Source organism: Lactuca saligna, chromosome 7, assembly GCF_052625555.1.
Source record: "Lactuca saligna cultivar CGN05327 chromosome 7, ASM5262555v1, whole genome shotgun sequence".
Classification (NCBI taxonomy): Eukaryota; Viridiplantae; Streptophyta; class Magnoliopsida; order Asterales; family Asteraceae; genus Lactuca; species Lactuca saligna.
In genome coordinates, this window is record NC_136423.1 from 89,010,842 (window position 1) to 89,038,575 (window position 27,734).

A 27,734-nucleotide genomic window follows, 5' to 3' on the forward strand; every position below is an offset into this window, starting at 1 on the left:
GTAAATTAGAATACGAATAAAACACTAAATTAAAATACAACCAAATTACGTACAAATTTACAATAAAAGTTAAATGCTAATTTAGAAGACGAACTCAAATTGATAATAATATTTTATTTATAACAAATTATCTTCTCTAATAAATGAATGTTTTTTTTTGACACTTGTTACACTCTCATTTATTTTACCATATGTTATTTTTTGATTATTTTGAATTAATTTTTATTCCATATAAAAAAGAAAAAAAAACACTTTAATTTTAGTAATTCAATATTTTTCTCATTTTTCTTATAAATTTAAATTTCTCAAATGTTTATATATATTTAATTATTTTAATTACACCCATATAATACATTGGGCTCACACCTAGTATAATTATATTACAAATTAATACAAGTTTATTATGACTTGTCTTTTCAATAGAAAAATATTAAAGTGTTTGCAAAAAGCCAATGAAAAGTGATACTATTTTTGAACCGCATTGATTAAAGAAAATTGACTACAAAGGTATAAGCATGTAAGCCTTTAATATTCCATCATTTTTTGTCTTTGATGCTTTAAAGTAATCTCATGAAGGTACAACTATGTAAGCCGTAAAAGATCTTGTTGGGGTATTGGCAACACCACACAAAAAAGGAAGTTCATTAAATATAGGAGAGAAATAAAAAAAATCCATCTTGAAGCTTGGAAGTACTTAAAGCAAATTAACAAAAGTCAATGGTGTATTTTATATTGTAACTCTCAGTTTCAGATTTGCTCCGTTGCCTGGGGCTACGGACCAGTCATCAGTTGTTATAAGGGTTAGGGCTTCGAGAAAGGAAGTATTCAACCCATTTTGGATGTAGTTGCCATGGTATAAGTGATCCAAATATTCGAGTCTGTCTTCAAAGCCAAAGGTATGATTATAATTGGGGATCTCGATATTTTATAGATTTTGCGTTTTGTTCGAGACGTTTTAAGGCTTGGGTGTGTTGTTAGGAGCGTAGGGCTTCTCACCACCTTTTCGTGGATAAAAGTTTCATTGGAAATGGGCCTGGTATGGGGGAGCTATGGTATTTTGAAGCTATTGGCAATTTTGATCCCTAATGGAAATAATTGGCGAAGCAGTCCCATACATGCAAGGTAGCATGTGCGTGAGTACGCCCAGCGTACATGTGGGAATGGACGCGGGTTTGGGAGACGTAGGCCCAACGTACAAGAAGTACGCCCATCGTATGTTCAAGATCCCCAAACCCTAATTTTACGGGTTGGCTCACTATTTTAGCACCTTAAGTCCAAGGTGTGCACCCCTTTTTCATCCTCTAGTGTCTTAAACCCTAAATATCGAGTTATAGCATCATCCAAGAGGGTTATATGCCTTGTATGTGCATTTTTGGTGGATTCTAATCTATTTCAAGAAGTGGAAGCTTGGTACAAGGTGGTGGTTCAAGGAAAGGCTTGTGGATTTGGACTCTTGATGCATTTTCAGCTTATTGAAGGTAAAAAGTTCTTAGCTTCATCATTAGAAGTTGATATCTATGATTATGTGGGTTTTTGGTCCCTTTTTGACATCTTAAGTGAGATCTAGTGGTTGGACATCACTTCAGAAGCTTTGAGTTGCCACTATTGGTAAATCTAAGGTTATAAGTTTATAAAAATACTTGCTTGATGCTTAGATGAGTTCGATGCATGTTCTTGTTGGGTTTTAATGAATTGAATTGGTAATTGGGTCCCTTTAAGCCATGAAAATGTATAAAGGTGCGACTTTATGCATTAAGAGCTTCATTTGGAGGTTTCTTAATGTTTAGACGCAAAATTCTTAATTGGTTTAGTCACAAAAGGTGTTTGGAGAATCTGCGGGTATGCCCCGTGTAAGTCCTTGTATGCCCCACTTACTAATTTAAGGCCCCAACCTTTGTCTTCGAGTACGCTGAGCATACCTATGGGGGTACACCCCGCGTACGTGCATTAGTGGGCTTATGCATGGGTTTGGGTTTTGTATGTTGGGCTTTTGATCAAGGGAATCTTAGAGTCTCGGGATTTTGTTTGGACACATCTAGTTAGACCGAGATTTTCTATTGGGCCTTGGTGGGCCCAATGGGCTTAGACCTTTAGGCCATCAGAGAATTATTATTGGACTAGGAATTTTGGGCTTTTGGGTAAGGCCACATGGAGTTGGGCCCAATTTGGAAAATTGGGTCGTTAATAGGCTCTTATGGATCTTATAGTTTTGGGCCTTGTTAGTTTTGGGATCGGGCCTTGGTTATGAGTCTTGATGGGCTAGGGGTAAAATGGTCATTTTACCCTAAGTTTGGTCTTTGGATCATGATTTGGAATTCGATTGCTAATTGGATGTTGTTTTGTTAATTGTTAGTTTGGGAAATCGTCAGGACAGCAACTAGGGATTTCGTGCAGTGAGCTAATGCACTCAAGGTGACTCTCCTCACCGTGTTTAGCGGATCGAAGGCACCAATTCCAGCCCATGACTATTATGTTAGGATGCTATTTGTATGCGTGACTCTTGTATGTGTATGTATTGATATGTATGTTGGGTGGGGCCCGATGATTATTCTATCTACTAGTATCAGGTTGTGTACATATGATTTGTATGTGGGTAGGGCCCGACGATTGTACAGTATGGTATTATATTTATGATCTTTGCATCTGTTGAATGTTTATATGATTTATGGTTATGCAAGTGTGGGCGGGCCCCGTATCTCAATTGAGTGTGGGTGGGGCCCGTATCTCATCGAGTGTGGGCGAGGCCCATATCTCATCGTTATTCGAGTGTGGGTGGGGCATATATCTCATCGAGTGTGGGCGGGGCCCGTATCTCATTATTGCATGATACATATGGTATGTGGTATTTGGGGAACTCACTAAGCTTTGTGCTTACTTTTTTCAGTTTATGTTTCAGGTACTCCAGTTTTTAAATGAAGAGCTTAGGACAATCGCAATGCATACACCCATCTTTTTCGCGATATGTGATCTTTGGGATTGAACTCTAATAATTGTTTTATTTGAAATGCTTTTTGATGTTTAGAAGAAAGCTACAATAGTGTTTTGATTATAAGAAAATGAATTTTTAACCTTGGATTTTGGGTCGTTACAAGTTAGTATCAGAGCCTTCGTTTGAGGGATTTGCGCATGCTCTCGGGTGTGCCTGAACTGAAACTGAGGGTTTGTGAAAAAATTTATTACATGAAAATTTAACTAAAACGAAATTTCTAATCAAAGAAAGGGGTGTGATGTGTGCAATCGGCCGAGCTCAAGTAAGTGGTTCCCAAAATTCCAATACATGTTATTTATGATATATGCTATGATTATGGGAATTGCATGCTAGTTTAGGGCTAAGAATCTGCTCAGTATTATGTGATAAGAGAGATGCCTTTTTTTGCTTGATTGTATGAGCTTTAGAATTATATGCTACCGTAGATTCCTGATTAGAGGATAGAATTGATTGATTAAAGTATGTTGGTTACTTTTCCATGGTCTGAATGCTGCTTGCTTTGTGCTTTGTGGGACTCTTAGAAATGTGAGTTAGCTACTAAGTGAATGTGCTAAATCACATGTGGCACATGTTGGATAATCTCAGAGCAATGGATTTGACCCCATTGCGCAACTCTCATTTGATTCCAACTATTGAGTCTTTTACTCGAAGGATTATCTGATCTCTGTTGCATGTGACTGTATTCATGAGGAAGCTAATTGACATTGGTGGGGAGTGTAGTTACGATTTAATCGAGTTTATAATACGAGATCAGGGTAAAGAAAGAATTAAGAGCACAAGATCTAAACATAATCTGGTTGGCTCGATTATACTTTATGGAAAATACAGAGAAATATAGAGAGTACAAGTCGAATGCAAAAGCTACCCTCTAACTCTAGTATTCATCCCATCTTTATAGGGATAAGAAAAGCATACAAAAAATATAAGGGACTAAGACACTTAAGCTTCGATACAAAATCCCCTTATAATAAACAACTACAGAAACATTTGATACTAAGAATGACCTACACAACCTTCAACATCTCACAACAACTTTCCACCTCATCATTCTCCCCCTTTGTGAGAAGTGTCGAATATAAGTCATTAGTATCTAAGTAGCTTGATGTATCACCCTTCGAATCTCAGCATACCAGTTAACCACCTTGCGAATTTCAGCTTTGTCACCTTCATTGTTCTTTGCACAACTATTCATTTGAATAATAAGGTTGGTGTAATGAGGTGTGGTATATCTTTCAACATCACAAGCTTGAAACAGAAACTTCATAATCTTCCCATTCTTATTCTTTCCAACAAACACAATCCCCAAGGGCTTCAAGGATATCTCCCCATCTTCATAACTCTTCAAACTAGCTTGACTTTTTAGCATCGATTGTGGCACGGTGATTTGTTTACCAATAGCCAAGGCTAATTCGACATCAGCTAAAGCAAGATATTCATAGTAATTGTCTATGAACAACTTGATGTGATCAAATCGTATTAAGAAGTTTTCTTTGTTGGTTAATTGAAGCTTTGAGAATCTATTCCCTTCAGAATTCTTGCAACATAAATCAGATCATGAACAACTCATTAAAGGAAAGTCAGCCACTGAGAAGTCAAATGCAACATTATTTACTCTGACTACATGATAACGGTAATTCTACAATACTCCCTCGAACAATAAGTCTTTGGAAATATTGAGAACTCAAACTATCTTGACCAAAGACCAGATCTCCTCTTCCCTTTTTCCCAGAACTACATGAAAATGAATCTTCATTCTCTTAAATTCTTCTTTGTCTTCGAATTTATCGGGAATTTGATATTGTTCAGCCATGAACATCATTTTGTTGATAGGGAAATCTAACTGATTAAAATCAGTATTCTTTGTAGCATAACTCTTTTTGGGAATCTTTTCGAAATCATGCATTTCCCCGGTAACGACTAAAGCTTCGATATTTTCATAGCAATAATGTTTCGAAGGATCACCTTTTTCCATCCAGGAGGGTCATTAGCTCTTTGTCAAACACTACTTTGAATTTGCCTATGCTTCACATTTATTTTTCAATAGCAACTTTCTTTTCTTTAGCAGTTGGTTCTATTGAAATGTCTTTCCATTTATTTTTCATTTCTTCTATCGATGGAGGTGGCTTCGAAGAACTTGAACCTCCAACTAAAGAAAAAATTACAATACCTTTTGTTAAAGGCTTTGTCGTTGTTGTTGTTGAAGTAATTTTTGATGAAACCATTTGGTAATGGAATGGGAATTTGACTAGACATAACTTTCCCAACTACTTTTGCATCTTCATCACCTTTTGAAGAGTCACTTCCTCCCATACTGGCCTTCAAACCCATGCCCATGCCAACACTAAGTTTTTCTCCTCCTTCCACCCTTGTATGAATAGTTCAGGCATCTGTTGGCATCAGATTCACTAGGTTGGCAATAGGACCTAATTCTGTTTGAATGATAGACTCTGACAACCAAAATTTTAGAGTTAAAAACTCAGGAGTGAATAATGATGTGGATGAGGAACCAGTCTTTGTAACTAATTCCTTGAGATTATTCACCAGAACTTCAACTCTGTCAAAACTCTGAACATCAAATTCAACCTTCTTACCAATCTTCAGAATTAAAGACTGATATCACTGGGCAACATTCGTAACATCATCTGCAATTATATCCACTTTTGTGTGGAGAGAAGAATAGTCGTTAATAAGAGCTGTAACTTACTTTACCATATCAACCCTTAGTTCTTCGATCTTGAGATTTACATATTTTCGAACCTTCTTGAAATCTTGAACAAATAAGAGATGCCTTTATTTTGCCACATACTTCAATTCCTTCAGCTCATGATTGAAAATTGAAGATTGAGCCTTTACACTATTCTCATTTTCCTGGTCCAGTATCTCTATCTCATTACGCAAAGAAATCTCCTGAGCCTTGAACATAACATCGACTTCAATTCCGAATATCGAATGACGATCCCCTGCATCTGCCTGAAGCTGTAACAATGAATAAGCTTCTTGTTTAGAATCTTAAACTATTTACCAAACATTAACATTTGATTTGGTATATTTTCTTCTTCTGGATCGAACTCAATATCAGCAAATGTGTCCATAAATTCACCATCTTCAGTGGTGTCATCGTCATGAACTCTTTTGGGGCCTTCAGTGGATTGTGATGGGAATGAAGAAGTGATGGGTTGTTGTAGAATGTTTTCAAAAGTTGGTGATTATGAGGATTGAGGTAATGTTGTTGAATAGGAATATAGAATGGTGGTAGTGAAACAGTGGTATTAACAACAGATGTTTCAAAAGATAAGGAAATAATAAGAGTAGGATTACCTTGGGCTTGGTTTTTTGAAACTCCTTTACACATGTTGACATTTTAATCCATATGAGATATGTTCACAGGGATGCTTGAAGTTCGAACTTCGTTAAAAACTGATTCGGCATTCAAAACTTTGGGTGGTTTAACAGTAGTCTTTGCAGGAGTGGATACTTTTAAATTATCGCCTTGATTAATGGTTGTGTCCACATTAGATATTTACATAGAGCCATCAACACCTCTAGTCTCCTCGAATTTCGGCTTGATTGGAGAGTCCCTCGTTGATGATGGAACGCCCATATTATCATCACGAAGTGGAGATTCTAGTACTACTTCGTCGTCCATTGAATCTTCAACCAACTTTCTCTTTTTCTTCTTAGAAATTCATTTGTCCATATCTTCAGCTCTTTGCTTTTTAGATGCAGGAGATACAGGAGTTGGAATTTCACAAATAACAACACCTTTTTGATTGATTTTTTTTTTTGGCTTGCGGATGATCTTGGATACACCTTTAGGAGAAAAACTACTGGACCTCTCTGGTGAATGACGTGGCCTATGATCCATTTTCTTCAACCGTTTTAAGACACCAGATTTCGAAGGCATGACCTCCTTGGCAGGTGTAGAAGATTCTTTAACAATTAGCTTAGTAACTTTCTTTGGAGATTTATCAGACTTGACAACTTTCTTTGAAGTAGCCTTTACAACTTTCTCCACTAGCTTAAGAATGGGTTTCGAAGGACTACCCTTATCCTCTTTCTTGGATTCTTTTCTTTTTTTTCGATAAACCACCAATGCTCTTTGGTAAGAAAACACCAGTTTCAAATGAAGAATTGATTGTTTTCAAGTATGCCACCAAAATTGGATTTAAAGGATCAACCTTGCAAAGCATATCATCTGGAATGCGTGCAACTGTCGGAAACATATCCGGATCATTTTCCATAGTCTTAGGATAGTGATACAAGGAAAATTTAGTTGTCTGTTCATCTTCAGGGACCACAATACCTTCCTTATCATAAGCAAACTGTAAGATTAGATTCCAATAATGAGCACACAAAATCCCATTCACCATATGTGTGCTTCCAATACTTTTCACAAACTCTTCCCACAACTAAGTTGCATAATCAACAGGTAAATCATAGTAGATGGCTGCTACCAAGGCATAGATTTTCAATTTTGCATTATCTAATCCAACACTTCGACCTATCAAGCATCGAAGGTAAATACCAAATAAAAAATCCAGATACAAGGAAAACAAGATTTTTTGTAATCACTTATTTTTTTTGAGAATCGGTTGATATCCCATCTTGTTGAACATGTGAAATACTTGTTTATTTGATACCTCATAGAAAGATTCGAAATTACGGATATTCAAGATCCGATCAAATAGCTTCTTGGTTAGTTTAAGCTTCCTGTCATTGATCACCTGGAAGGTAACCACTTTGATCGTCTTGCTATATACCGTAGTTGAACCAATAAGAGATAACCATGTCAATGACACAGAAAAAGAAGAGAACATTGTTGTTAACAGAACATAATTTTGCAAAGAAACAATTAGTATCTGCAAAGCTTCAGGGTACTGAGTAACATCAAGTTGAACTCGAAAATCAGTGCATTGAATCTTCATGAGTGGTTGAGAAGTAATGTCATTAGTTGTCTGATATGGATCAACATTAGCGTGTGTGGCCACCATTGTTGGGGTTTGAACCAGTTGAAGAAAACAGAGTGTAGAAGGGCAATGCAATTTGGGGATATTTTGATTGCGTAAAGTTGGAATGCAATCCCCCAAACCATTTTTTTATGTAAGAACCAATTTGTATTGGAAGAGGTTAGCATTAATTGTTGGCCACGTGTCACCATGAAAACTGGGCTTGTAGCCATAAAAGTAGTCATGTCTGAAAAGTGATGATCACTTTTTCCATGAAAAGAACAAGATCACCAGAATGTAACATCAATCAGTCTGTTCGTTTGCCCCAAGAGGATAAGAACCGTCAGTAACCCTTCGGCATGGAGGCAAGGCTCTTTCACTTTTGGGTTGAAAAGCGAAGTCATAAGCGAAACTTTTTGAAATCATCAGCCTGAGTTGGTATTACCCAGAACCTCAAGGATTTCGGTGTGTGTATGTGTGCCGAAGATTGAGATGAGATCAAGAAAAAAAAATTAGATTTGTGGTGTCAATAAAAAATTGACATAAAGAAGTAAGATCCCAGGAAAAGATCATTTCGTTCTACATCAAGAGAGATGTCGAACAACTTGTGCGGGTACCCGTGAATTACAATCGAATACTTATAGAGAAGTATCGAAGGGATTCTTTTATAAGGCTTCACGGGTGGATAAGCATTTCGTTACATATCACAATTCAATTTAAGTGTGAGAAATTGTAAACAAAATTACTTGTTTGACCAGTGTAGTCAGTGACAAGTATGGTGAGAAAATTATTTGAAGTAACAAAGAATCAAACTGATACTCAGACGGAAATCATATTCCAAAAAAATAAGTCCTGGATCTTATGAGGTAATAATGTAGTGGGTTTCAAACATTTTAGAAAGACCATGCAAAAAGAAAGAATATGATTTTGAGTATCGAAAAAAGATACTGAAACAAATGTTTCATTATAGTCTAGAACAAAAGTTCCCCATCAATTCCATTAATGTTTTGAAATATTGGGTTTCACTTTCATCACGATCTCATGAATCCATATCATAAATACATATTGGTTACATACCTATAACTTGATTGGTTTGGACCAGAGATGTCTTGGGTATGTGTCATTGTGTGTGATTATGTAAGAATAGTTGATGAAAAAGATTTGTTAAAGAATCGAAAGTACCTCTACTATTAGTTCACCAAGTAGAAAACTCGTAACTCATTTGAGAAGACTAAGGTAGGTCAGGGACTAATGTAAATATAGCTTGATTGGGAAAGAATCCTCATAATGAGAAATCCATTAAGGCTTCGAAAAACACATTGAGTCAAGGAGGCTTGGGTTGACATGCTGCAGCATGCTTCTAGGGACGCCTAACTAGTGTAAAGTATTGAAGATTTAGCTTTCCCTAGAGCTGCAAAACATGTTCCACTATATTTCTTCGCTAGAATGCTTCACAAACATGGTAAACACACAACATAGAAGAACGAATATTTTGGCTTTTTGTTTTTGTACGAATATAAGAAAAATAAGAAAACTTTTTGATATTTTTGATTTTTGAATGAAAATAACAAAAATTAAAAAAAAAAATCTTTTTAATACTTTTGATTCTTGAATGAAAATAACAAAATAAGAAAATATTTTTGAGATTTTTGAATGAAAAATAATAAGAAAAGAAGAAAAATGTACCAGACATGCAATGTGTAAAATGTTGACATAAGGAGTGAAAGTATTGACATTACTGAAATATTGAGGTAGCGAAGTGTGTACTGAATTGTTCAGAGGAATGTCAAATGTGAAGCATGTCAAAGCCTTGACTACGAACAGTAATCTATGAATGGATCAACGAGAGTTCGACATCACTTGTCATTTTGACAAATGTAGACCAGGGACAACATTCGCATCTAGCATGCCTAAGCCTTTCTAAAAATCTTAGAAAAGTTTTCTCATCCAATGGTTTTATGAAAATATCAGCAAGTTGATCAACAGATTTCACAAAATGAATTTCAATGTTGCCTTCCTCAATATGATCTTTGATAAAGTGGTAACGAAACACAATGTTTTTTGTCATCGAATGTTGCACTGGATTATGGTAGATGCGAATGGCACTTTATTAATCACAATACAATGGAATCTTCTTCATGTTGATTGCATAATCACTTAGTTGACTTTGAATCCATATGATTTGAGAAGTTGAAGCTGCAACAACAACCTACTCTACTTCTGATGTGGAAATCAAAAAATATGTTTGCTTTTTCGATGGCCAACTAACAAGCTTCCCATCCAAAAGTTGACATCCACCACTTGTGATTTTGCGATCAAGTTGACAACCTCCCAAGTCTGCGTCTGAAAATGCTTGTATAAAAGATCCTGTTTTCGAAGGATACCATAATGTTAGCAAAATTGTGTTTTTGAGATAACGAAAAATGTTCTTGACAGCAGTGAGATGTGGTTCCCTAAAATTCGATTGGTACCTAGCACAATTACAGACGGAAAACATTTTATCAGGTCGACTAGCTATTAGATATAATAATGAACCAATCATGCTTCGGTGCGAGATCAATAGCTGGTTTGTCTAACAAAGGATGAAGCCTTGTTCCAACTGCCATAGGTACATGCAAATTAGAACTATTCTCCATACCAAACTTTTCAAGCAGGGTTCGAGAGTATTTCTCTTAATTGATAAAAATTCCATCTCTACTTTGACGAATGTTTAACCCCATAAAATTATTTATTTTGCCCATCATGCTCATCTCAAACTGGCTTTTCATCATTTTCTCAAATTCCTTCGACATATTAGGATCAGTAGAGCCGAAAATAATATCATCAACATAAATTTGAACAAGCATGAGATGATTCCCAACTTTCTTTTGAAAGAGAGTGTGATCAACTGATCCTTGTTTGAATTTCAATGATTTTAAAAAATTAGTAAGAGTGGCATACCAGGTTCGAGGCGCTTATTTAAGTCCATAAACAACTTTATCTAATACATAACAATGATTAGGATATTGAGAATTTACAAAACCTAGGGGTTGCTTGACATACAGCGTTTCTTCTAGCACTCCATTAAGAAAATCACACTTTACATCTATTTGATATACGTCGAAATCCTTGTGTGTTGCATAGGCTACAAAGATTCGAACGGCCTCAAGTCTTGCAATAGGGGAAAAGGTTTCTTCATAATCAATTTCTTCTTCTAGCGAATATCCTTTTACTACAAGCCTACCTTATTTCGAACAATGTTACATTCTTTATCAGTTTTATTTTTTAATATGCATTTTAAACTAATTACTGATACATTTTCAGGTTTTGGAACAAGTCGCTAAACTTTATTTCATTCAAATTTATCCAATTCAGATTGCATGGATACAATCCAATCAGGATCATCCATAGCATTCTTGATTGATTTTAGTTCAATCATAGAAATAAACACATTAAACATACAAAACTCTTGATTAGCATTAAGTACCTATTCTTCACACGTAGCTGAGCCCTTGTCAGAACACCATCTTATGGATCACCAAGAATTTGTTCATGTGGATGACTTTGTGTCCATCTATCCATCGGTGGATATACAGGATCAAAATCAAAAGGTTCATCTTCGTATGTTTCATCCATTTCAGATCATTCTTCTGCAATGGACATGTTATCAGATATTTCATGAAAAACATCAATATGTATATGCGAAGAATTTGTAAATAAGCATCTTGCTCCCCCTCAACAACTGGATTAACAATATGATGCTCCCCCTCGACATCATCATTCAATTGACTTTACCCCCCCCCCCCTTGAAAGTACGATCCCCCTCAACATTACTAGTTGAACTCAAATGCCCCCCTCCACTTGAGCAGTAGGCATATCACTATTAAACTTTTGTTGTTCATTGGAGAATTGGTTGAAGAATCCAACTCAACAACATCCTGAGTGATAGTTGAATCATCAGTATGCTTCGATGCTTCAGGTCCTTGATTATCATCAACATGAACTTCTTGATAAATAGCCTTATCAGGAACAAAAAAATGAAATCATCATAAAAATCTAAATCTAAAGAATTTAAACTTTGAGTGTTATCATTTGATTCATTCATAATTGGCTTTTGTTCAAAACACTTTTCAACTCTCTTAACATAGTATTCATAAAAGGTAAGATTAAATGTTTCTTCAATTTTCTTGGTTCGTTTGTTTAACACCCTGTATGTAACTGAATTATGAGAATATCCTAGGAATATCCCTTCACCAGCTTTTGACTGAAATTTTGAAACGTTATACTTATGATTTATAATGAAGCACTTGTAACAAAAAATATGGAAAATTTTAACATTTGGTTTCCTGTTGTTAATGATTTCATAAGGGGTTATATTAAAACGACGATGAATGAAAGATCGATTCAGAGTAAAACACCCTGTCGAAATGGCTTCAGTCCAAAGATATTACGGAAGATTTACATATGTAAGCATAGTTCTTGTTGCTTCACAAAGAGATTTGTTCCGCCTTTCGACAACAACATTTTATTGAGGTGTGTAAGGAGAGCAAAAATTATGCGAAATTCGTTAGTCAGTTAAGAACGAATCAAGAATCTTGTTTTTGAACTCTGAGCCATTGTCACTCTTGATCTTTCGAACCTTCTTCTTTAAACTCACTTCTATATGCTTAATAAAATCAATCATTGCTTGAGTTGTTTCTGATTTTAATCGAAAAAAATACACCCAAGTAAACCTAGAAAAGTCATCAACAATAACCAAAATGTACCTTTTCTTGTTGAGAGTTTCAATAGTCGAAGGACCTCAAAGGTCAATATGAAGAAGTTCCAAAGGTTCAACAATCTTCGAATCAATGATAATTGGATGGCCTTGTCTATGTTGCTTCCCTTGTTCTTAAGTTACACATAAAGTATCATTATCAAATTTTAATACAAGCAAACCTCGAACAAGATCATTGTTGACTAGTTTATTTAAATTCTTGAAATTCAAATGAGAAAGTCTTCGATGTCATAGCCAGCTGATGTCTGATGATGGTTATGATAGGAAGCATATTGAGGGAACACCCACAATAGGTTTGATGTCAAGAGTAAACATATCTCCTTTTCTTTTTGACTTGAGCAAAACTTCCTTTGTATCGATATTCGAAATCACACTTCCTTCTTCATTAAACACCACCTGATTTCTAGTGCCCACAACAAGTTGCAAAACACTTATCAAGTTATGTTGAAGACCGTCGGCATATGCTACTCTGTTAACAGTAGACTTGTCATTCATTACTTTTCCATATCCTTTGACTTTACATTTGTTATTATTTCCAAACTTTAGTACTCCAACATTTTCCAGACTTCGAAAATCTCTAAGGTTTTCTTTCTTCCCAATCATGTAACGAGAGCAACCACTATCAATGTACCATTTGTCATCATAATGTTCGTCACATAATACCTACAACCAGTGAAAGAATTTAAATCCCTAAGGTTGTTTGGGTCCTTGGTTATTAGAGCAAAATGCATGATGAAAAGAACGTCCTAAAACCCAATTACACACTTTTGATTTTAAACTATCAATTAACTCCACTTCATTAGAAAAGGGAACTGAAATAAAAAATTTCGTTTTTTTTAGAATCAACACTGAATTTCCCTTTAACCTTCTTAGCTCCTTTCACATCAACTTTTGCCTTTGGAATAACTCTCCACTGTCGAACCGATGAATTCAACTCCTTTGATGATGAGGTTCCGTTTGTTGATTCATTCAAATTACTTTCATAAGCAACCTTGATTTCTTCTTGTGAAAACTTCCCATTTTGATAAATTTTGCCTTTCCATTCTAACCAATGATTGATGTTTTTAACATTTGTTGTTCCTTTTGAAAACGAAACATTACTTGGCTTCTTCGAAGATGGATTGGGAAATTGAGGTTGGGTTGGTTTAAACATCACATTTCTTTTTTCATTGACATTGAAGTTTTCAAATTGTTGTTTTGGAAAACAAGATTTGACTTGTGATTGAAATCGGTTTTGAAACCGTTTTTGATAACCAACATTTGATCTTTAAAAAGCTTGTGGACCATTCAAAAATTTCTTTTGATTTGAAAATGGAGAAGAATTCCTTCGTTAATTTGGTTGAAAACCATTTCTTTGAAAGTTACCTAGTGAAAACCTTTTGTTTTGAGAATGATGAACAAAATTTTTTGATTGTTTATTTTTCACAAAATTGTCTTTGTTTGAGTTTTAAAATTTTGGTTTAGACTTGGATGATGAAGCCTGTTGACTTTTTAAAATATCTTTTTTGTGATTGACTTTTTTGGCAAATCTTTTTGAGATTGACCAGGTGATTTCTTAATAAAAGACTTGTTCTGATATTTTATCTGAACTAATTTAGACTCAATTGTTTCAGACGATTTCTTTGTCGAAAAACTTGTTTCTTTCGAGACTCAAAATTTTGCCAATATACCTTCTTTCGTGCTTTAGTCATCAAAATTTCTTTTTCTTTGAAATTTTGATCCTTTTTTTTGGATTTTGAAAATATTTTTCATTTGATTGTTTGTCATCTTTTGGTTTGACAGTTTTAACAAATCATTTTCTTTGTGGTTTTTGTCATTGAAAAGTAGATGAGTTTTTGTTGAGATTATTTTTGACGGTGCTTTGGTTTGAGAAAAAACTCTTCTTTAGAAGCTTCCTTGTTATCCTCTTCAATAATTTTGTTGATTTCGTGTTTAACTTTATCACCATTTCCTGAGGTAACAAACACCTGCTTTGGGAAGATAACTTCATCTGAGCATTTGAACTTTGGATACAAAAAGGTATTTTTTTCCAGATATTGAAGACCCATTTCTTTTAGGATTTTTTCGAACTTCTCAGTTTCTTCATAGACCTGATCAACAACAACTCGTGGTATTTTTGTTTCCTTCGAAACATCATCATTATCATCGTCATTGTCTGTTTGACTATCTTCGACAATCACATGGTCAGGATCATGAATTTTCGAAGTCGAGGGTTGGTTAGTGTCAATTTCAACCAAAGAATCATTTCATTTTTCATTAGCTTTCGCTAGAGAAGTGACATTAATGACAAATAACTGAGAACAATCAACAACTTCCTTTACCTTAATATCACTCATATCATAAAAATCATCTTGATATCAGCAAAATTGTTTTGAGAGTTATATGTCGAATTTTCAGTTCTTTTCAAAATTTTGATTTGTACGTTTTTTTTCACGATCTCATTCACAATATCAACAACATAATTTGCATCTAAACATTCATCAATTTTCACAATACCATATGCATATGAATCTATTGGGACCTTATCATATTCAGAAATTTTCTTTTCACAGTCATAGGAAGTCGAATCTATTTTCTCCCTTTCGAACGCTAAAAAGGGCAAAAGTTTCCTATGCTGTTCTTTGCTAATATCAGACGAATGGTGTAAGGCAGTTAATTTTGCATACAACCTTTTTTGTTGTGTTACAGTAAAAGTTTCCTATGTTGTTCTTTGCTAAGAAATCCTTTCACATCACTTGATCGTGGCTTCGCATTAAAAGGATTTTTGAAAAATTTCTTCACTCGATTGTTCGAGTAAAAAGCCACTGCCTCGTCATCAGAATTGATGATTAAGACGTCATCATCCAAATTCTCCTTCTTAGCAACTTCTTTCTCAACCTCTCTACTAGAAACATTTGACACAAGAGCAAGAGGACCACCCAGATTGATCCTTGCTTCCTCAACAATCTCATTCACTTCAGATTCTTATGCATTTAACACATTGTATAGATCATTCAGTGAAAAATAGTTCAAACTTTGTTGTGTCTTTATCATAAGGCTGACATTTCTCCATTGTTTTCGAAGTCCCATGATGAAAGTTAAATTGAACTCCATTGTAGACTTTGTAACTCCAAATCTGTTACATTTGAATATGAGTTCATTCAGACAGTCATAGTATAGCTCAATGGATTCTACTTCCTTCTACTTAAACTCTCCCAACTCCGACAGACAGTGTTTGACTGAAATGATCTTTGTTACGTACTGCCTTGATACTTCTCCTACAGTGTATCCCAAATCTCCTTAAAGGTTTTACAGTTGTGCACATAATTGTATACAACTGGTGGAAGAGAATCACGAAGTTCACGCACACATAATTGTATACAACTGGTGGAAGAGAATCATAAGTCAATGTCATTATTTCTTATTTTTAAGAAATATAAAGTTCGTTTTGATTATTTTAATATTATTTTTAAGCGAACGGGTGAAAGAAAGCGTCCTCTCGGGTTTTGAATTTTAAAAACCGCCAACACTTCGCGTCTTAGAAATTCTCGAACAAAATTTTATGTTTGGGTCGAAAAATCATCCAAAAATCCGTAAACTCATGCTTATACATGAGTTTACTCCCCATTTGTGTTTACTCCCCAATTATCAAAAGAGTAAACTCCAAAAATATTCTCTCAAGTATCATCCAAGATTTAATTCCAAATCTTCAATCTTTTAAGTGTTTTAACCCTTTCAAGTTAGTAAAACACTTAATTTACTGTTTGTGCATCTATTCATCCATTCATTTCCTGTTTTTGTTTAGATTTTCCAAAACACCAAGAACACCAAGAACACACACTAAGTGTTCTTGGCCTTTTAGCACAAATCAAGCCTTTCAATAGTAAGTGCTTCTATCCTTGAGTGATTTTAAGCTAGTACTACATTTAAACATCAAGAAAATATGTCAAGAACACAAGATTGAAGGTGTTCACGGTCCAAGAATGTTCTTCGGCCATAAACACCATAAAGGGCACCAAAGTGTGCCTAAGTCCTTATCTAAGCCCTAGTTTGATTTTTAAGCCTTCCATGAATTGATTGAACCTTAGTTTGATGTATCTAAGCCTTGACAAACACCAAAATCCAACATTTTTAGGTGTTCACGGTTTGGGGATCTCCCAAAACCGTAAACAGCCTAAAGGGTGTCCAAATGGGTTATTTTCCTTCCTTAGGCTTACAATCTAGCACATATAATTACCTAATTGTGTTAGGGACTTGAAAACATGGCTATACACTCCTCCATATGGTTTTACGGTTTTGAACCCAAAGGAAAATGCCATTAGGTCGTAAACTCCTCAAAGGAGGTGTTTTGTTGCCCTAGTCCCTTCCAAAGGCCAAACCACTTAGTAGAATTGCTCCAAAAGGCTTGCTAAACCACCAAACAACACCTAGTCATTAGGACTAGAGTTTACGACCGTAAACTCTAGAGTTTACTGCTGTAAACTCTAAGTGTCATGACCATCAAAACCGTAAACTCCAAGGGAGTTTACCCTTGGACCCCAAACACACTAGCCTTTCCCTACAACACTTAGATGCAACCCTTGAGACTTATAACACTTGTATAAAGTGTTTAACATGTCCTAGAGTGTCTTAACTTTGTTTATTAGTTGTTTAAAGACTAATTGTGTATATGCATATATCCTTATATGTTATTAGGATCTTTGTGCGTGTCTAAGTATTCACTTGACGCCAAACACTTATCCGACACTTCCTTCCGATCCACTTACTACAGGTGAGTTCATACCCCTTAATCGATGTTTTAACCATTTTTAAATGTTTTATAGGGGGGGGGGGGGCTATAAGTAGAATCATGCTAGTTACTATATCACTCACATGTGATTAGTAAGCAGCATTCAAATGATTGGCTATTCATTAGCCGTTTTACCAAACAGTTTCCTTCAAATGTTTTTCATAAACACTTTATGTGTTTACAACTCTTTATTACACTGTACATTTTACTCTGTATATTACATTTCAAACTTATTTACAATTGTGTTTCAAACAAATGTTTCTTTATACTAAACTGTTTTATCAAACCCATGCCTTCAAATTGTTTTATAGATTGACATCAAGTCGATCTTTTCTTAAGATAATAATTATGTTCAAAGGTTTTACAAAACTTACTTTCTGCTTTTATATTATAAATTGCATGCCTATATATGTATATTTATATGAGTAATATTTAAAAGACCCAGGAAGGCTATCCACCCTATTTGCTTTTCACGCTTGAGATGTGGTCTGGTGGGATATCGGGTACCCGTCCGAAGGTCGTTTAAATACTAGTTATATATATCATGTGTACATATGTAGTCATAAAGGTTCTTCTAGTTCAATCAATACCCTTGGGTAGCAAGGGTATACATCCATGTCCATACATACCAGTTAGATTACTAGTAAACTACCATATGGGTAGTTTAGGAAGATACTAGAACTATTACTAGAACACAATATCATACTATGAGTCAGTTCATTCATGCGTCAATACTTACTACTATGAGAACATATACAACAATACTAGAGAGGAACATATACAACTATACTAGAGAGGAACATATACAACTATACTAGAGAAGAACATATACAACTATACTAGAGAAGAACATATACAACTATACTAGAGAAGAACATATACAACGATACTAGAACGAGTACATTACTATATATGCTAGATAGAGAGAGATCACACACGTTACAGCTAGCACACATGGAACATTACAGTACATTACTATACTATTACATAGATATGTTTACATGATCACTTACATGATCACACTTACATGAGAACAACTACATGATCACACTTACATATACATAAGACAGACGTCACTAGGTGTTATAGCATGGAACCTGTTCAGGATCTAACTATACCGATGAATCACAACGCAATTGTGATTGTTATATCGAGTATACATGATCATAGTAATGTGGATGCTCATGGATTGCATACATCTAGGGGTCATGGGTAGGTCCCAAAATCCCTTTGATAGGGGAGAGTATAGTCTGGGATCTAGACATCACATTATACCTTATCCCTCAAATAAGGCAGTTGAATACCGATGTGGTTATGTATTACAAATACTACAGTACTTAGAAGTATTACCTTAGACTTAAGGTAATTGGTAAGGTTGTAGTTCAGTGCTACACCATAGTACTATTCCATTTTCCCATTACATTCACTTCGTGAACATTCACACGATGCACAGTAATGTAGAAACTATCTTTTTGATTAATGGTAGTCAGACTTTGGAGAATACACACTCCTACAAGAGATACATTCAGAACAGTTAGGTCTTGGTAGAAGACTACGTGAAAACAGTTAAGTCTTGGTAGAAGACTCCTTTTGTTACTAATAGGAATCATAGGGATTTCTAGGGTTTTTCAAACGTTACAGTTGTTTTACAAACATGTTCATACTTACAATTCATATACATTTTCATACATACAATTCATTTACATTTTCAATACTTACAATTCGTATACATACAATGATACAAATACTTACATTTCAAATACATACAAGTATTTACATACAAATTAAGACACTAAAATACTTATGATCTCACTAGCTTTAAAGTTGATACTTGCTTTCAAAATTACTTGTATCCTCAGGTCATCATAGACAGGTACCGATGCAAGGACTAGGGAAGATGGAGCTCATTGAAGATTCATCTTTCATATTGATTTATGCTTTAGTGTTTATCAAAATTTGACAGAACACACTTGTATAATAATTCTATTATTAATGCAATGGACGATGTTGTTGCTTGTTTGCTACTTTTCATTGTTGTGATACTGTACATGACGTCCTCCACCCCAGAACGTTTCCACCGTTCCTGGTTTTAGGGTGTGACAGATTGGTATCAGAGCATTGTTTATAGTGAATTAAGTATATCAACCCATAAAAAATATACTAACTATAAATACATAAGGGATTAAAAATACTCTGACCAAGAGTTTATACTTCAATATTAAAATATTTACTTAAGTATACTAGTCTGCATTCATACTAAAATCAGTGTCACTAGGACTGTACAAAAGAATTACGATTGTTGGGCAACGCAAGTGGGCTTAGAGACATATGGTCAAAACTGGGAAGATATAGCTTGATCACCTATATTATCCGAGGGTTGACTAGCATGTGCCTAAATTTAATTGTGTGGTTGCAACAATGCTAAAATCTTACCAACCCTACCACAATGAGAACAATAGAACATAACATTAAAACTTAAAATAATATAGGAGTATTTGGTGTTACTCTAAGTACTTTATACTTGAGAAATAAAACGGGATCTTCATTACTAAGTTGATAGTTGCTAAGTGGATACACTAAGGATATATGTAATTAGGATGTTATAGACTTAGAATCTATGAAATTTTACTTTACCCCTATTCTGTGTGAATATGGAGTTAAGGTCACTTATTCGAAGGCCTATCCTGTTTCGATTACATATAACTGGTATGCACTTCACAAATAGCGATGTAACTGATGAAGATTTTCTAAATAATTATCCAGATACTTCATCTAATAATTATTTTCTTACCCCAAATCTCGCGTAGATAACATGGCTGGACTCCATCCCCACGACAACCAGTATCTTTCGAACGAAGTCATTGCTGGTTGGTTTGAAGAAGAACCAGAGAATGATCATCCAATCCCTGTGAATGATCACAATGATGAAGACCTTTCGGATGATGCTAATTCCGAACCTGAGGTTGAAGATCTACCCCAGGTAGCTCCCGTTCAAATTCCTAACCCTCGTCCGGCTTTTCATGGGCCGACGCCTCCATGGGTGGAATGTTTGGAAACATGGAGCCAAGGACAAGATCATCCCATGCCATTTGATGGTGATCGAAACTTTTATGACCTGAGCAATGGGGGCTCGGAAGACAGAAGCTTGCTAATCCTGGTTCGCAGAGTGGCCCGAAATGAGATTCAAGGTAGGACAGCCCTACATCAGATCACTGAAGTTGTCACCAATGCGAGAATGCATACCCTCCACAGCATTCGTCTAGAAGATGCTCGTGAGAGATCCGAGAGAAACCATGAAACCCTGCTACAGGCACTAGCTAAATCCCAAGCCGAAGTCATAGAACTCCGAGTACGACAGAGGGTGTACGAAAGACACCTACTCATTGTAGAACGTCAACTGGCTGAACTAAGAGTTCACCAGAGGGATTACCGTCGTCAGTAATAAATGTTTTACTTTATTTTCCTTGTTATAAAGGAATGTTTTTCTGTCTATGCCTGATGTGGCATTTTCTATGAAATTATCTTGTACCGTAAGTACTTTAGTTAGGTCTTTATGCTGTCAAGAACTACCTTCTATGTGGATATGATGTAAGACCTTTACAAGGTCATTTCTCCAAATCTTTACATCGTGAATATCAAAGATATTGATAGCCGGCTAACTTCTGTGTCATCCTTCATTCAAGTACTCATATCATACTTTCATTGGAGTCTATCTGAAACCTGCTTTAGTCAAGTCATTGGACTATAGTAATTTAACTCCGAGGACATTTCCAAGTCTCTTTTAGTGGATTGGATCCTGTTATTCACCAACCACGATACCTAGGCTTGAATGACAAATGTTTTGAGACCATTCTACGAACTTACTTTCACTCATCACTAGGACTGCATCATAGGGATGTAGGTCAACCCTTCATAAACACACCTCTACTCAGTACTAAGACTGCATCATAGAGATGTAGGTAAAACCTTCGCGAACATACTTCCATTACGTACTAGGACTGCATCATAGGGATGTAGGTCAAACATTCGAGAACATAGTCGTACTCTTTACACGAACAATCTAAGTACATCAAGGGTCGACCAGAATCGCTCACAAATTTCTTATCTCTTGTGTTACAGAATCATGTCGTCATACAGAAGCAATCAGTCGAATGACGGAACCTCCGCCTTTCCTATGAACGCCACTACCTTTCAAACAACAGTTACAGCTGCCGTGGTGGCTACCGTAACCGCGGTCCTTGCGCACCGTAGCACTATCAGCACAGACAATGCTGCTGATGGGATGAAGTTTCCAATCGTGGTATCCATCCAGGGAGTCCTCAAACATTAATAGTCACAGGATCGCAAAGCCGAAAAGCAGAGAACAAGAAACGAAAGCGTCAAGCCCGGAAAGAACGCAAGAGATCCCAAAAGCTGGCTATACAACAGCAGCAAGTGGAAACCCCTTCCATTCCCATACCGAGCAGGCCATACGAGGGAAAACTCCCGAAGTGTGATAAGTGTAGTTTCCATCATAATGGGGCTTGCCATGAGATGCAAAGTTGCAATTGCCTAAACATAGGGCACCATGCTCGTGGCTGTGGAGCACCGGCACGACCCATAACTCAAGTCCCTTTCATGGGGACTAACCCTACACACAAGATAAGTTATAACGCCGAACGATTTAAGAAGCAATTTTCAAAGTGGAGTAACGAGGAAGGCACTCGTGTCCACATAGCACTGGCTAAACACCGCACTCCCATCACCAATGCTAGTACTAGCCAGTCATGCCACCAATGCGGTGAGATAGGGAACTTCAAGAACGATTGCCCTATAGTAAAGAACTCTGGCGTAGATGGGAACATTCCCAGGATCATAGCTGCGGGAGAACCTGCTTTGGAACTCACGTTAATGTAATTTAGGGTTTTCGTTGTAACAGACTTATAAACTATCAAGAACTAGTGCAACTAGAGTCTTATCTTTTACGAGATCCTATATGTATAGGGATGCTCGTGCTGCGTATACTTGTCCTTTGTAGTATACCTTATTCACAACAATAGTTTAGTAGTAAATCTAACGTATTGTAACTCTGTTCATGGTTGCACGGTTGTTTTGTCTGTAAACGTCTTATATTCAAATCTAATGTCTTTAAGTTTTCGTATGATTCCGACATTATCATACAACCACATTCAATTTGATACACACCATACCAGCTTCATACGTACATCTCTTTCTTCGAAATCGCCTTTCCAACGAAGCCGTCATGTCAGAACACCGAAGTACTCATGCCTGGAGTACCCCATAGTTCTTTTCTTTTCAGAAGAAATCCCCGAAGTACCACTCGTACAGTATGTCAAGTTCAATCCAAAGATCCATATGATTGACATGTCGCTGAAAAAGGTATACATAGGGGCGATATATAATCAAGCTTGTATAGATTTAGAATTGATGATTCCGCTTTAACTTCTTTGTCCTCGATAGGATGTGAACTTAAAGAAGAATCAGTTATTCGACTATCTTTTCAATCTTAGTTATATACGACTCGTATACCCGAGATGGTGATCGTTGAACTAAGTATGGATTCTAGAATGAACTTCAGGACAGAGAACTACCCAATACTACAAGTAATTGCATCGTCATGTGAACAAACTTTGAACCTAATACGACCCCCGTAAGCAGATCACCCTATAGTTTAAACACCTACGGAGATAGAAGAACAGTCCGAACAACTTAGCGAACTATACAGAAATAGAATTAGAAGACTAGGTTGCTCATCCTAGAGAACCCCGGTCATATTCTCCCAGAGATCTACGGATTGCATCGTATGTGCCTCGGATATCGAGGACTCCGTCAAGATTTTCATAGAAATCGTTATCTCTACCTCACATAGATGAAATGGTTGAACAAACACAAGGAAATAATTACTTTCAGAAATGGGTCTGAGATCCGAATATCACCAGTTCGAGTATTAGGGAAGGATGTCCAGAAGACTATCTTCCAAACTCGATGTGGACACTTTGAGTCCATAGTGATACCTTTCGAATAGGACCAATACGCCCATAGTATTCATGAGTTTCATAAATAGGGTTCGTCTTTCTTACTTGGATCAGTTTGTCATTCCTCCATGAAATGACTTACTTATCTACTCTCGTAGTAAGAAGAAACCCATGGAAACATTTCATTCAGAGGTACTTTTCGCGAAGTTCTCTGGATTGAGCTTTGGAATTGAAGAGTCAAAATTTCCTAAGACACACTATTAGGGATGTGGGAAATTTTGAGTACTCTTACAATTTTTCAAGGCCGATGAGCAATTGTTGACACCAGAGACGCTGACAGTCTTTCGCCAAATTCTAGTTCTTACAGACCTACTGTCATAGTTCATTCAGAACTCCTCGAAAAATTACAGAAACCCTTTCGAATTTGACCCAGCAAGGGGTGGCCCTTGACTTGAAAGTTAAATAAGAAAAGGAAACCTTGGAGATTCCAAATTAGAGACCAAGTTCTTTAGGAAGTCTCACTCTGGGAATGGCTTAATACGCTTCGTATTGCGTGGAAAGCAAAATCCAAGATAGATAGGACCTCCGAGATTCTTACCAAAATCGGTCCTGTACCTCGCACAGACTAGACCTACTCTGCGAACTCAGTAACGTACATTCTACTCTTCACGTCTCGATCGGGAAGCCGTACTTTTCCATTAGGATTCTTATAAGTCCACTCGTCGAGATCCTCGCTTCCGTATTTGAACCGCAGTGACCCTCGACCGAGTGGTCAAGCGGACGAAGCAACACCGTCGCCAGTTAGTGAAGGTTCATTGGGATACCAACTGAGGACTCGATTTCATTTAGAAGCGCTAGAACCAATCGATTTGGAAGTTTCCTCCTCTCGACTCAATCATTCATACCTACTTCCTTATCTAAATTCTAATTTCGGGACGAAATTCCCTTTAACAGGGGGATGATGTGACAACCCGAAATTTCCATTCGGTCAAACCCTAAAAGTCAACCACTTCGTATCATAAGCCTATGTCATTATTTCTTATTTTTAAGAAATATAAAGTTCGTTTGATTATTTTAATATTATTTTTAAGCGAACGGGTGAAAGAAAGTGTCGTCTCGGGTTTTGAATTTTAAAAACCGCTAACACTTCGCATTTTAGAAATTCCCGACCAAACTTTTATGTTTGGGTCGAAAAATCATCCAAAAATCCGTAAACTCATGCTTATACATGAGTTTACTCCCCATATGTGTTTACTCCCCAATTATCAAAAGAGTAAACTCCAAAAATATTCTCTCAAGTATCATCCAAGATTTAATTCCAAATCTTCAATCTTGTAAGTGTTTTAACCCTTTCAAGTTAGTAAAACACTTAATCTAGTGTTTGTGCATCTATTCATCGATTCATTTCTGGTTTTTGTTTAGATTTTCCAAAACACCAAGAACACCAAGAACACACATTAAGTGTTCTTGGCCTTTTAGCACAAATCAAGCCTTCTAATAGTATGTGCTTCTATCCTTGAGTGATTTAAGCTAGTACTACATTTAAACATCAAGAAAATATGTCAAGAACACAAGATTGAAGGTGTTCACGGTCCAAGAATGTTCTTGGGCCGTAAACACCTAAAGGGCAGCAAAGTGTGCCTAAGTCCTTATCTAAGACCTAGTTTGATGTTTAAGCCTTCCATGAATTGATTGAACCTTAGTTTGATGTATCTAAATCCAAATTTTTTAGGTGTTCACGGTTTGGGGAACTCCCAAAACCGTAAACACCCTAAAGGGTGTCCAAATGGGTTATTTTCCTTCCTTAGGCTTACATTCTAGCACATACAATTACCTAATTGTGTTAGGGACTTGAAAACATGGCTATACACTCCTCCATATGGGTTTACAGTTTTGAACCCAAAGGAAAATGCCATTAGGCCGTAAACTCCTCAAAGGAGGTGTCTTGTTGCCCTAGTCCCTTCCAAAGGCCAAACCACGTAGTAGAATTGCTCCAAGAGGCTTGCTAAACCACCAAACAACACCTAGTCATTAGGAATAGAGTTTACGACCGTAAACTCTAGAGTTTACTGCCGTAAACTCTTTGTGTCATGACCATCAAAACCGTAAACTCCAAGGGAGTTTACCCTTGGACCCCAAACACACTAGCCTTTCCCTACAACACTTAGATGCAACCCTTGAGACTTATAACACTTGTATAAAGTGTTTAACATGTCCTAGATTGTCTTAACTTTGTTTATTACTTGTTTAAAGACTAATTGTGTATATACATATATCCTTATATGTTATTAGGATCTTTGTGCGTGTCTAAGTCTTCACTTGACACCAAACACTTATACGACACTTCCTTCCGATCCACTTACTACAGGTGAGTTCATACCCCTTAATCAATGTTTTAACCATTTTTAAATGTTTTATGGGGGGACACAAGTAGAATCATGCTAGTTACTATATCATTCACATGTGATTAGTAAGCAGCATTCAAATGATTGGCTATTCATTAGCCCTTTTACCAAACAGTTTCCTTCAAATGTTTTTCATAAACACTTTATGTGTTTACAACTCTTTATTACACTGTACATTTTACTCTGTATATTACATTTCAAACTTATTTACAATTGTGTTTCAAACAAATGTTTCTTTATACTAAACTGTTTTATCAAACCCATGCCTTCAAATTGTTTTATAGATTGACATCAAGTCGATATTTTCTTAAGATAATAATTATGTTCAAAGGTTTTACAAAACTTACTTAATGCTTTTATATTATAAATTGCATGCCTATATATGTATATTTATATGAGTAATGTTTAAAAGACTCAGGAAGTCTATCCACCCTATTTCCTTTTCGCGCTTGAGATGTGGTCTGGTGGGATATCGTGTACCCGTCCGAAGGTTGTTTAAATATTAGTTATATATCATGTGTACATATGTAGTCATAAAGTTTCTTCCAGTTCAATCAATACCCTTGGGTAGCAAGGGTATACATCCATGTCCATACATACCAGTTAGATTACTAGTAAACTACCATATGGGTAGTTTAGGAAGATACTAGAACTATTACTAGAACATAATATCATACAATGAGTCAGTTCATTCATGAGTCAATACTTACTACTATGAGAACATATACAACAATACTAGAGAGGAACATATACAACTATACTAGAGAGGAACATATACAACTATACTAGAGAAGAACATATACAACTATACTAGAGAAGAACATATACAACTATACTAGAGAAGAACATATACAACGATACTAGAATGAGTACATTACTATATATGCTAGATAGAGAGAGATCACACACTTTACAGCTAGCACACGTGGAACATTACAGTACATTACTGTACTATTACATAGATATGTTTACATGATCACTTACATGATCACACTTACATGAGAACAACTACATGATCACACTTACATATACATAAGACAGACGTCACTAGGTGTTATAGCATGGAACCTGTTCAGGATCTAACTATACCGATGAATCACAACGCAATTGTGATTGTTATATCGAGTATACATGATCATAGTAATGTGGATGCTCATGGATTGCATACATGTAGGGGTCATGGGTAGGTCCCAAAATCCCTTTGATAGGGGAGAGTATAGTCTGGGATCTAGACATCACATTATACCTTATCCCTCAAATAACGCAGTTGAGTACCGATGTGGTTATTTATTACAAATACTACAATACTTAGAAGTATTACCTTAGACTTAAGGTAATTGGTACGGTTGTAGTTCAGTGCTACACCATAGTACTATTCCATTTTCCCATTACATTCACTTCGTGAACATTCACTTGACGCACAGTAATGTAGAAACTATGTTTTTGATTAATGGTAGTCAGACTTTGGAGAATACACACTCCTACAAGAGATACATTCAGAACAGTTAGGTCTTGGTAGAAGACTACGTGAGAACAGTTAAGTCTTGGTGGAAGAATCCTTTTGTTACTAATAGGAATCATAGGGATTTCTAGGGTTTTTCAAACGTTTACAGTTGTTTTACAAACATGTTCATACTTACAATTCATATACATTTTCATACTGACAATTCATTTACATTTTCAATACTTACAATTCATATACATACAAATACTTACATTTCAAATACATACAAGTCTTTACATACAAATTAAGACACTAAAATACTAATGATCTCACCAGCTTTAAAGTTGATACTCACTTTCAAAATTACTTGTATCCTCAGGTCATCATAGACAGGTACCGATGCAAGGACTAGGGAAGATGGAGCTCATTGAAGATTCATCTTTCATTTTGA